This window comes from Gopherus evgoodei, chromosome 1 (genome assembly GCF_007399415.2).
Source record: "Gopherus evgoodei ecotype Sinaloan lineage chromosome 1, rGopEvg1_v1.p, whole genome shotgun sequence".
In the NCBI taxonomy this organism is placed as follows: domain Eukaryota; kingdom Metazoa; phylum Chordata; order Testudines; family Testudinidae; genus Gopherus; species Gopherus evgoodei.
Window position 1 is genome coordinate 111,936,066 of NC_044322.1, and position 12,623 is coordinate 111,948,688.

Genomic DNA, 12,623 nt, shown 5'->3' on the forward strand with positions numbered 1-12,623 from the left:
TTTCACAGAGTCATTGTAACATATGGGAACAAGAACTGCTTGTGACATCAACATCATTAAGCAGCATCTCAACCTTTACTAAGAGGCAGAGCCATCACTAAGCATTTTGCTTGCCCCAGACTTTAATCATATTTGCACCCACTAGAGGCAACATAGAGGGGAGACACTCAGGGTCACCTGCCCCCTCAGATTTTTGCCTCCCATTTAGCACAGAGGTTTTCAACTATGGAATGTGCCTCCCTAGGGGGATGCACCCCACAGTTTGAAAACTGTCACTTCCTGCCAGGAGCCAGCACATTGGAAGTTGGTGGAGCTGCCTGGCCTGCTCACACCCCTGGTGCACCATGTTGTTGGAGCTGGGCCACTGGCTGGCTGCCCAGAAGCCCTCCCTGTCCTGCTGCCCAAGCCAGGCCACCTCTGCACAGACAGGCACTCCCAGGCAGGCCAGGTGGCACAGCTCCAACCTGTGCCTGACGCGCTCTTGCCTCTTGCCTGAAGGAGCTCGGTGCTGGCTGGTGACACCCTCTGGAGCTGATCCCTGCCTATGGAGCCTGGCTGCCATGAGATGCTCCCCATTCCCTGGAGGACTCATTCCCCCTAGGGCACCTACCTCTCAGCAGTCCAGTCACACCCTGCTCACTGCCCAGGGACCTGCCATTGCAGCCAGGTCACTCTCCCCACCCTCCCTGCTCACAGAGCAGAACTGGCCCTTGCTCCCCTGCCCCAGCCCCATGGCTGTCAGGATTGCAGTCTCACAGCCAGAGCTTTGAGCTCAGCCATGCGACTCGGGCTGAGCCCAGGGCTGGGGGCAGGCAACTGCTGGCAGGGTGGACTCTTTACCGCCAGCACCTGAAATCAAAGCTGTGAGAACAGAGCAACCCCTAGGGTTACCATACTTCAAGTTCCCAAATAGAGGACACTGCCAGGGAGAGGGGAAGGATGAGCTGGAGGGAATATTTGGGGGCTGCTGGAGGGGTGTCTGTACTGGGAGGGATATTTGGAGGTGCTGGTATTTGGAGAGCACTGGAGGGGCTACCTGTGGCAGGGCTACCGCCAGGGGTGGGCTGCTGGTGCTGGGAGAAGATGGGCCTTCTTAACAGGGGAGCATCAGCTGCTGCTGCTGAGGGGATGCTGCATATCTGGCTCCTGCTTCCCCCCATCCCCTTCTCTTCCCCACCCTATCCCCCTTCCCCACTGCCCCCTGTCCCATTCTCTCTCCTTCTCCCCACCCCATCCCCCTTCTCCACTGCCCCAGTCCCTCTCCCCATCTCATCCCCTTTCCTCTCCCCACTGCTCGCTGCCCCAATGCCTCTCCCCATCCCCCATCTGCCTCTATTTGCCCCATTCCCCAATCCCTATCTCTTCCCCACCCCATCCCCTTTTCCCATTATCCCCTGCCTCTTTCCCCCTCCTCCCACGCCCCCTTCCCTTGCCCTATCCCATCCTCCTCCTTTCCCCACTGCCTCTTCTCCCATATCCCCTCCCCCTGCAACCTAGGCACTCACCGTTGTACAGAAAACAGCATGGTGGCTGTATAGGGCAGCCAGCACCTGTGGAAGAGGAAGGCAACCAGCACTAAGACCCAGGAGGCAGCATCCAGCTGCAAAGGCAGCGCGCACCCAGCAGGAGAAGCAGCTCTGGAACCTCCTCTCTGGGGGAGGCAATGCTCTCCCAAACTACATTCATGGACTTCAGCTGACACTGCTGGGCCCAATCCTGGGGGAGGTGAAGGGGGCAGGTGTTTGATGTTGTTGGGCCTGTGCTGCCCCATTTTTGCACTCCCGCTGGCTCTGTGCCCTGAGCGGCTGCTTCTCTTACCCCACTCTAGTTACGGCCCTCAGAAGGGGAACCAGCAAAGGTACAAATAATTATTTTAATGAAACTATTGAAGCTTTGAATAAACATTCAATAACAAATATTGTAAACTATTGTTAATAATGGGTAACAAACATCCATACTAAGATAAGTAGTTTAGTGCCAAGAGAAACACTTTGACAGAACAATGCAGATGCTTTTAAGATAGATAAACTTTTGCAGGTATGGTCCAGGAGCAGTGCCAAAAAGAGAATTTGTCCCTAGCAGCACCCACAAACCTGCATTCAGCAGTGAATCCCTGAGTGCTTTTGTGGTGGTCTGCCCAGAAGGTGTGTGAGTTACATACTTCCCCTAGCTGAGGAAGCGTATCCTGAGCTTCACTTACATCTTCCACCTTTGCCATTGGTGAAGCATATCCTGGTCTGTGTTTGTTGCTTAACATCCTGGCCTTTGACCCAGCTAGATTGCCCTTGACTTAGTTATACTATAGCAGTGGTTTTTAAACTGTGGGTAGCGATCCAGTACTGGGTCATGGAATGTAAGGCACTGGGTCACGGCAACTCTGGTCAGCACCACTGACTCGGCCATTAAAAGTCCCGTCTGCCTGCTTTCTCTGAGCTTTGGAGAAGTAGTTTCTGTTTTCTAATCTTCTGTTTCTAAGTGTAAGGACAAAGAGATCAGATAGTAAGTTACTTAAAAGTCCCGTCAGTGGTGCTGCCTAGCTAAGGCAGGCTAGTCCTACCTGTTTCAACGCCATGCTGAAATAGAGCCAGCCTAGGAGCCGCAGCAGCAGGTCCGGCTCCTAGGCTGGGGGCGAGGGGTGGGCGGGCCCACAGGGCTCTGCATGCTGCCCATGCTCTGAGCACCAGTTCTGCAGTCCCATTGGCCAGGAGCTGGCGGGGGGCCGTGCTTGTGGGCGAGAGCTGCACTGAGCAGCTTGCATGCCTCCTCCTAGGAGCCAGACCTGCTTCTGGCCACTCCTGGGGTGCAGCGCAGTCCGTGGTGCCAGGACAGGTGGGAAGCCAGCCTCTGCACCCCTGACCAGGAGCTGCCTGAGGTAAGCCCGTGCCCCCAACTCCGTAGCCTGACCCCCTACCCCAGCCCTGTGCCCCCAAACCTGGAACCCCTTCCTGCATCCCAAACCACTCAGCCCTGGCTGTACCCCAGAGCCTGCACCCCCAGCCCAGAGGCCTGACCCCTTTCCGTACCCTAACCCCCTGCCCCAGCCCAGAGCCCCCTCCCACACCCTGAACCCCTCATTTCCAGCTGCAGCCCTCACCCTCGTACCCCAACTCTCTGCCCCAGTCCTGAGCCCCTTCCACACCCTTATCCCCAGCTCCACTGGGTCGTGGGCATCAACAATTTTCTTCAACTGGGTTGCCAGAAAACAAGTTTGAAAACCACTGATTGGACGAGGACCCGGGAAGTTACAAGTTCTTACTCCTTAGTTGAGGCAGAGTTCTTTTGTAGCCTTATGTCTCTTCAGGCAGAGAGATTAGTCTTCCTCCATCTGTAAAAACATGATATACCTATGCCATTGAGATACTGAAAATGTAAAGCATTAAACACATTATACATTAGTATTTCTGACAGAGAATGGAATCTTAGATTATCTAGGTAGAAGTGAGGGGCAAACACAAAAAAGAGCATTCAAGTAAATGCATACAATGCAAGAGCTGTGAGTTTCTATTCAGTGATTTCTGTCACAGTGATAGTAATCTGAAATCAACCTTGTATTTGGAAACAAGTCAAAATACAGCTTTAGGTGATCACAGTCCAAAAACTCTCTCAAAAAGGCTTTCCAGAAAGAAGAGAGGTTAATTAGTATAGTTTCCCTTGATGCTGATGAAAGGAAATTTATGACTATCCTTCAATGTGGCCTCTGCATATTCCAACTGTGGGATATATTGCCCTGTATCCTGAGCTTTGTGAATCCTATAGAAAATCTGTAACTATTGGGGCTGTACAAGTGCCTCTCCCATGGCACCAAACCATTGGCTTCTAGATTATATTAAGATGTGTGTATTCCAAAGTGCTGAGTTACTGTCTTTACATGGCCAGCTATGGGCATAGGAAAGGCCCAGATAGGAAAATTAGGTTTAAGTTGAAGATATTGTATCCCCTTTGTCTTCCACTATGTGTAGAAAAATACTACCTTAATGTGAATATGGTATAAGAACCCAGAGAGTTTAAAATATTATCTCAATGATAGGTCACATGATCAGTGCCTATAGCTATACAACTTCTTCCAGTTGTCCCTATGGGTGCTCCATGTGAGAATGTGCAATGCCTGTGTGCATTTGATTAGAGATTTTCATCAACAAGGCCTATGGATCCATGCCTGCACTCTACCATCCTGGTTCTCTGGTAGAAGGGTATATAGGAAGGGGTGGGACCTACGGCTGTTCTTTTTCCTTCACAGTTGGCTGCAGCTTGAGACAAAGTGCCGTGGTATCCATCAACTAGCTGTGTAACCTGCTTTTTTAAATCTCATTTTAAGTATTTTGTTCAGTTGTTATATTCTTTACTTAGTAGCACAGGTTTGTGCTTCCAAAGGGTCCCCCACCCTTTTTTTCATGGTCAGGGCCTGCCACTGCCCTGAGCCTCTCTCTGTTTGTGGCCTTTCCTACATAGGTTATGGCAAAAACTCCAGGCTTTAATTCCTACCACAGGGCCTTTCCCCCTCAGCAGCTAGCATTTGAGCTGCCACCACTGCCTTGGGGAGTCTCATGTGCCATCCAAGTGTAAGGTCTGCTCCTGCTTCAAGAGCAAATCCAGGAAGCTGAGGGGAGATATACTGACGAAGTGGGTATTCACCTACGAAAGCTCATGCTCCAATACGTCTGTTAGTCTATAAGGTGCCACAGGACTTTTTGCTGCTTTTACAGATCCAGACTAACACGGCTACCCCTCTGATACAGAAACTGCTTCATGTTGAACACTCCTTGCAAGAGTCTGATTCCCTTCCCCAACACCTCCCCCAGTCACTCAAGATGCCTTGGTGACTTCGTCGGCTCCATCTCCATCTCCCAGCTTTGGACCTTTTGAAGCCTTGTAGGAGAAAAGGCCTCATTCTCTTGAGAGAGAGCCTAAAAGAAGGGGAAAGTCACCATTAAAACCAGGGAGCAAGTTGACTTTGCGTTCAGATGCTAGTACTGCTGAAGCTTCTACCTATTCCAGATGGACTGTCCGTATGATCCAGCAACATGGATGAAGCAACTTTTGATGATTTCTTGTTTGTGCTTTCACTCCTGTGTCAGGAAACTGGCAGAGCATCTCTGAGGTGGTGGTGGACATAACAGCAGCATTTTCTGTGTTCCTGCAAAGGTACCTGATGGCATTGCAGACTTTGACTGGCAGATGCTGCTTAGTAGAATTGGCATAGTCACTGATTTCCCCCTATGTAGATCACTGCTTCCAAGGCTGGGCCACAAGTGCAGAGTGGTGTGACCACATTGTCATGTGAACGTGGGATAACCAGATATTGGGTGGGGGTGGAGCAGGGGCAGGAAGAGGCAGGGCGGGAGTGGGGCTTTGGGGGAAGGGGTAATGTGAGATGAGGCCTAGGGTGGAGCAGGAGCAGGAAGAGGTGGGACAGGGGGCAGGACCAGGAACGGGATATTGAGCACCCCTAGGGCCCAGAGGAAGCTGGCGCCTGTGACTAGATGACCTCTCTAGGTCCCTTCCAGCTTTATGTTTCTGTGACTTTATAATACCTGAGCACTTCATAATCTTTAATGTATTTATTGTCACAACAATCCTGTGAGCATAGGGAAATGCTGTTACCTACGTTTTACATATGGGGAACTGAGGCACAGAGTGACTAAGTGACTTGCCCAAAGCCACACAGGAAGTCTGTGGTGGAACAGAAAATTAAATCTTGGTCTCTGGAGTCCCTTAGTGACACTAACCAGTGGACCAGCGTTCCTCTCATCTACCCTCTTCAAACCTGCTATTAGTTTGACGGATTATTTATAAAAAGAGGTAGCTTCATAGGAAGCTGATAAGTATAAGGAAGGGAATCAGGCTGTCCCTTCTCTGAGTACTTCCTGCTGCCATCCAGCCTGACTCCTCTCTAAAGGTATAACCCAAATACAAGAGGAAAAACCAGAGGTAAATATCAACACAAACAGGGAGCATGCAAAAATAAGGGAAGCTAAAAGGACTTACTTGGGTGTGCACCCGCCTGTCACTGCTTGGTGCTAGCTTGCAGTTTATGCAATTTTCACTCTGTATGGAGGTTGGAGAGAGGAAAACCAAACACACGTGCTCGGGTGTTGCCTGTCAAGGGATTATTTTCTGTGATGGCCTGTTCTGTCATGTCCACAGAGCTCTGAACTGTCCTGTTTTAAAACTATGTTGCAGTTCACTTTTGAACACTGAAAATGTATTCGTGCAAACATTTGAGGTTATTTGTGGATCTGAAAATTATATTTTAAATGCTTTAGAAACTTTCTCTTAAAGAGGATTTTCCCAAGATGTGGGTTAATACACCTGGGTGTGGGTTGCAAGGGGCAGCTCGCTGGTGGGTAGAAATAATCTGTCTTTCAGGCACTTCCATGCAGACCTTTCATGTCTCCTTCCTTCCACTAAAAGCTGCTGTTTGGATTCAGCAGCTGGTACTCTTCTCTCCTGCAACTCAGCTTTCTGTCTAGACCTTATTCCCCAGCCTGTCCCATAGTGTATTGGCCTGACCAGGATTGCGCTGAGTCGGCTTGAAGGAGATTCAGTTCCTGGCCAACACACGGAATGAAATAAGGCATCAAACTGAAAAGAACAAGACAGAGGGATGTGTCCCCCAAATAATTAATGCCCCTGAAAGGGGGTGGTAGTTACAAAATAGTTGGGAAACTGTTCTGAAGTAATCATATCTAGCTCTTATCGTTCCATTGATCTCAAAGCATTTGACAAAGAAGGTCAGTATCATTACCCTGTTTTACTGACGGAAAAATTTAGGCACAGAGGAAATTGACTTGCCCAAGGTCACCCAGCAGGGACAGAGTTTGGAACAGAACCCAGTCTAATGTTCTGGCCACTACTCTACATATACACTGCATTTTTGTCATTAAAACTTCTGTCATATAGGGGTGTGAACCCCTCCCCTCCCGACGACAAAAGTTTTAACAACGAAAAGCACCGGTATGAACAGTGCTTTGTCATTGGGAGACCCTTTCCTAGTGACAAAGCTACCCTCTCTCTTAAGAGTGGTTTTATTTTGTCGCAGGGAGAGCTCTCTCCTGATGACAAAGAGCAGCTACACTGTGTACCTTACAACGGTGGTTCTCAAAGCCAGTCTGCCGCTTGTTCAGGGAAAGCCCCTGGCGGGCCTGGCCTGTTTGTTTACCTCCAAGCCAATGGGGGCTGTGGGAAGGGCGGCCAGCACATCCCTTGGACTGCGCCGTTTTCCGCAGCCCCCATTGGCCTGGAGCTGTGAACCACGGCCAGTGGGAGCTGCAATCGGCCAAACCTGCGGACGCAGCAGGTAAACAAACCGGCCCAGCCCACCAGAGGCTTTCTCTGAACAAGCAGTGGACCGGCTTTGAGAACCACTGCCATACAATGGTGAGACTCTAATGGCACAGCTATGCCGTTGTAAGGTGTGCAGTGTAGACATAACCTTGCTTTGGTTACACCATTCTGAGAGACATTGCCTGTGGTTAGAATGTGTAATATTGGTCGAACCAACAAAAATTAGCTCTCCGATTAGCATATGTACAGCATGAGTTGTAGCTGCATCAGTCCCAGGATATGAGAGAGAGACAACTTGGGTGAGGTAATATCTTTTATTGGGCAACGTCTGTTAGACTGACAGAAGTTGGTCCAATAATAGATATTACCTCACTCACCTTGTCTCTCAGCTGAGTAGACAATTATGGAATAACCTGCCAAATGGAGGTAATGAAGTTTGTTTGTTTGTTTGTTTGTTTAAAACCATGATGTTCAGGAAATATTTAACGTTCACAGAAAATATTTTTATGCAAATGGTTATGAAGACTATAAATAGCTACTGTCATACCTGCCTTAAGCAACCACCAAAATTATTTGTTTGAAGGTTCAATCATAACTCAAAGAGGAATAAAATTGTATTGGAGTTGTTGGATTCACTTTAAATGGGAAATGTATATTCGGGTGGTTTTAAATCCAGGTTTTTACTCTTTATTTGCTATGCTTTTGCATTGATGTCACTTCCCCTTGAATCTCAAACAAAAATCTTTTCTCCTCCGTTTACAATTGGCATGTTCCTAACAGTCACCAGCAGATGATGCTAAATAATCACTCTAGAAATGCTACTGCTTGTATAGCTGTATTACCATGTAAACCAGCAATTATATGTAATTGTTAAACCAGTTTTGTGTATTTGACACCAAACCTCCCAATTTATCAAACAAAAAACAAAGGGCTGTTACAATTTTATTCTTATTAGAAGCAATTGAAAGGCAAAACCCTTCAGGCAATTTCCCAGTAAAAGTGAGGTGGCCTGAATGAATCAGTGGCATATAATATAAAATAAAAAGTTAGATCCTTATTCAAAGGTCCTGATTAAATACTGCCTTGAGGATGAAGAACAGCTAAAAACCACAAAAATCACAGGTTGTGTATGTTTATTCCCAGCTTTTCTCTGTATCATTGTGGAGTGTCAGTAGCTACCCAATGGGGAAGTTGAGTCACTATGTTCAAAATGTGAGACTTATTCAAACAAGCCATTTTAAAATTAAGGGATGTAAGTGTTAAATTAGTTTGAAATTTGTTTTTTTTCTGTCATCTCATAAGTATAAAGTGATTATCTGAGAGACTTCAAGTAAGTTGAAGTTTTAGATAACCTTGATCTGAATTCAAAGAAATTCAAACTCTGAAAGTTTGACTGTGCTCTCTCAAACTTTCAGAGTTTGAATTTCTTTGAATTTTAACCTTAACTGTGATTTTTTTCACCTTTTAATGATTGTCTATTTGGTAAGTAAATATTTTTGTGAGGATTTTTAACCCTTGAGGCTGAAAGTACATATTGCTTCCCAATAAAAATATTTCTAAAAATAAGAACCCCATACCTAATGTCTCTGCCCTGCTGCATTCATCATGCAAGCTGTCGATGAAAAAGACATGTCTTATCTGCCTGCCATCATGTGACTGCCAGCTTCTTCCTTGCACTATATTCTGTACAGCTTTGTCAAGTCTAGTTTTGAAAATAGGAGCTCTCTTTCTCCAGGAGTTAACTCCACAGAAGACAGCCTTAGGGGCAGAAGAACTCCTTAAGCTTTCTCACTCTGATATTTCTGCCATACTGTCTTTTGGTGGCACCCTTTGGAGTGCACACAGAAGGTGGGATCTCTCACCACAGCAAATCCCAGAGACACTCAAGGAAAAGGGATTCTCCTCCCTCCTGCCAAGACCTGTAGAAGGAGAGGTGAATTTAGATTTATTGGGGCCCTGGGCACAAAGAATGTTTGCCCCCCCCCACCTCCCTCACCACAGGGCCCTGCCCGCTGCTCCTCCTCTCCCACCCGAGGCTCCGCCCCCTCACCAGGACAGAAACTGGAGTCGGGCTGTTGTAAGAGCTGCTGCCCAGGAAGTCCAGGCCACTGTGTGGAACCCTGGACCCTCCACCTGCCCAGGGGTTGGGAACACAGGTCAGCAGCTACTCTCAGGCTCTCTGGCACCCCATCCAGTGCAGGTGGAGGGTCTGTGGCTCCCCACAGTGACCCAGGCTCCGTGGGTGCCTCTTATCATGGCTGGCTCTGGCCTGGCCAGGGGGTGGGTGGGGCCCCAGGGGGAGAGAAGGAGCAGAAGGTGGGGCCAAAGTTCCGGTACTGATGGCCCCCTACTTTCACCCAGGTTCCAGTGCTGTTGCAGGGCCCCCCAAATTGGCTGGGGCCCCTGGGCATAGAGCCCATGGGCCCATGCATTAATCTACTGCTGTTAGAAGCATGAGTCAGGATGGTGACACTTCCGCGCCCTCCTATTCCCCAGCAGGGCCTGTGCTACCATTGTCTGGGTCCCACTTTATTTTCTCAACTGTAGCCACAGAGGGGACTCAGGGTAGTTAATGTAGCTTTGATCTCTATTAACCAGGCTTCTGGATTTCCAGTCAGAAATCTGAGAGCTGAGCAAGGGACAGGTCTATGACAAACCATTCTTCCTATGCTCCTCCCCTTCCTGGCTCTGCTCTCTTCCTGCCAAGCCCACAAAGTTATGGTGGAGGGCACTCATGGGCTCCAGGAGGTTCAGACCAGAACTGCATGCAGCATTTTCTCTCTCTGTTATTCACAGAGGGGATGCATGGGCCCCAATTCCAAAGCCATGGAGATTCCTACTCTTCCCTGAAGTGAGTGCCCCACAGCCTAATAATTCTCAGTGAGTGGCATTGTTTACCCTTATTTGGCCTTCCCCACTAGCACAAGTTGTACCTCCTGGGGCCGCGATACCTCTGCCTTGGTATTTGCATCGTTCACATACAGGGGGAGCAGCATTTCCTCAAGTATAGTGTGCAGCTAGCCTCTGTGGTGGCATTTATTTCCTGTAAATGTGGGGTGAGGGCAAAACTGACCAACTGCAGGTTTTCATTGGTGGTGAACTCAGCCAATTAGCAATTTTTATTAGTCTTTCTCAAAAGATGCAGAGAAATGCAAGTTGTATTATGATCGGGTACAGCTCATTTTTTTAATTTAAAAAGTATTTCAATTATATGTAAATTAAATACAACCCTCAGGCGCCTGGTAAATTACCGATATGGCCCCCCTCAGTACTAAAATTTGGATACCCTTGGGGTAAACAGCTCTTCCCATCACACACTCCCCCTCCCCCTCAGACACTCTGTTGTCACTGAGCCAGGCTATAAATGCATATGTAAGCAGGATGTGAATGAATGCTTCCCTGACACCTAGCTGGGAGGGGAAGAGACTGTGGGTGTGTTTATGTAAATACAGTTTGCTCCTGTATATTCATCAGATACAGCTGTGTCAAAGAATCAACTTTGGCTGGTGTTGGGTACAGATGACCTTAGTACTGAATGCAGGGGTAGTGAAATATGGTTACCAATGTTGTAATTATTGTAGGAATACAGGAAAGCAGCACTGTGCTTAACCTGTCCCAGGGCCACCCTCAGTTAAAAGAACGTCATTAAGCAGGGGGTCAAATGTCAGCACTCTGTGAAAGTAAGAGAGATGGGGATAGGTATCCCCAATCAGGTAGTGGCATATTTTTAAGGGGTCTATGTAGACTAGTTTAACCTGTTCCTCTCCACTGTTCAATTAATAGAGCTAAATGGACCCAATATGTTAAATGCCCAATCACAGTTGAAATCTATGGTGGTAGAACTGTGTTTCTTCCCAGCCTGTGAAGACCTAAAAATTGCTGTGAACTGAAATCACTTGCAATGGTGTGGTGTTTCTGCCCAGCCTGCAAGGAGCTGATGTGTAGAGGTCACAGCAGAGAGGCAGGTGGCAGCAGAAGGTGACTGACAGCTGGTGAATGAGTGGCTGGTGCAGCAGAGAGGTGCAATGAGCCACCAGCAGGGCAGCTGTGGTGCATTGTGGTGAACAGGTGGCAAGCAGGGTGGCAGTGCGGCGAGCGCCAGGAGCAGGTGGCCAGAATGGTGGCTGGCAGAGAGGGGTGATAAGCAAGTGCCCGAGCAGTGGAGTGAGTAAGGTACCTTTTTACCCCACCTAATGGGGAGGGGAACTCTGCAGATGCACCTCTGAACTTGGGGTCTGCACTGACCAAGGACAGCAACTGTGAGTTGGGTGCAGAGAAGGGTCTGGCATGTGAAGAGGACTTCGGAGTTGCTGGACTTAAGAACCTGAGGGGAAAAGGGCACAGCCCAGCCTACTTGGTGTGAATCTTTTACTTATAGTGGCAGGAGGGTTACACATAGCTTAGCTTTTCTTCACGTATCTGCCCCTCTAGTCCCTTTATAATTTTTCTCTGGATTCTCTCTGTCTTGTTGACGATCTATCTGGTTCTCAGAACTGCATGTGGTTTGTAGGTGTGTCTTCTCCAGAGCAGTATAGAGAGGATTATGACTTTTGCTCCGTGTTGTGATGAGTCTGCATGTAACTAGAAATTGCACTGGCTTTTTTGGGGTGTGGGAGGGGGTCATCTGATTGTGAGTTCCTTTTTCATTTGTTGCCTTAAAAAGTTTCATTTTGTCTATTACCTTTTCCCTCGTTGAATGTCTGTGTGTTAGATTATTTTCTCCAGATGTACTGGCTTGCATCTTTCCCAGATTGAAAATTTCCAGCTTATAGAGTATTTCTAAACTTTCCAAGTCCCTTTGTAGTGTTCCTCTCTCCTCACTTGTGTTCATAACACATCTCAGTTCAGTATTGGTTCCAAATGTAAAGAGCTGTAGGCCCCATTTTCTAGAAGAATAAAAATCACAGCCTAACACAAATCCCTGCAGCACCTGCCAGGACATATTCTCCTAACTTAACTGTATTATTTTTTCCTTATCCTTCCATATGTTTAAGGCTTTGGACATGTAGTAGGGGACAGGGGTAAGAGTATGTTAGTACCTGTTAATACAAGAGGGAGCATTTAGCATTTTATTTATGCTTAAAGGTTAGTTACTAGTGGCATATTTATTTGGCGGTGTAATTGTAACCTCACTGGTGACTCACACAGTCAATATTGTTTTGAATAACCCCCCCCCTTTTTTTACAAGAATTTTATTGGTTATAAGAGCTAAAAAAATTAGCTCTGTTTTTTCTAATAGTTTAAGAGAGCTATGTTTCATAGCTAAGCAATATCAGACATTTCTATATGAATAAATGTATCTGAATAATCCTCTAACACTATTGATATAAAATAAGAAT